The following is a 761-nucleotide window of genomic DNA, read 5'->3' as shown; positions in this document are numbered from 1 at the left end:
AGATATTAGATACATTATATGGACCTTTTCTCCTGCTTTCACCATAATCAGGCACAACCAGCTCGAGGGCATTTCCCTTTACCAAGAGAAAACCTCAGTAATTACTCCAAGCCCAATTCTCTCTCTTTCTCTTTAATATTTATATTTGCTGCATGTATTTGGGAGAGCACAAGACCTTTGGTGTCAATGGTGTTTCTCATTTTTTTTAGTACGATACACATTAGTAGGAAAGTGTCGGAAAGATTATTTACATTGATTTACTCAAACATGGACTGACATTAATCATTGTCAATGAAATTATTTATCGTTTCCTCTATGTAATAGTAGTCTAAGGGAGTGAAGTTGTGGTTGATTGTATGATATGGTATACCAAGTTTCATAAGCAAAATTACATGTATTCGGTTTTGAAAATTCTTATTTGTCAATATGGTTATAATGAATATAAAACCAAGTGTGTCAACATGGCATTTTCAGTACTCACACATATATATTGTAATACTGTTTGTAACCGATCATAACTTATTGAGAGGCATTATTATTTTCGTATGTTTTAACATATCAGACAAGGGTCGTATTAGCAGAGATTATAACACGAACCCAATAATCTAGAGAGACTTAATTCCAACACAAAGGATTAAAATTACATTAAATCATAGCACTCGGCTACCAAATAAAATTTATCAGGGGTAGTAAGTAATTTATATATCAGATAAAATCAACTTTCCACTATTAATTGAGATATTGATTGAAAACAGCTGCGG

Source organism: Penaeus monodon, chromosome 15 (assembly GCF_015228065.2).
Source record: "Penaeus monodon isolate SGIC_2016 chromosome 15, NSTDA_Pmon_1, whole genome shotgun sequence".
In the NCBI taxonomy this organism is placed as follows: Eukaryota; Metazoa; Arthropoda; class Malacostraca; order Decapoda; family Penaeidae; genus Penaeus; species Penaeus monodon.
Note: the sequence above shows the minus strand (reverse complement) of the source record.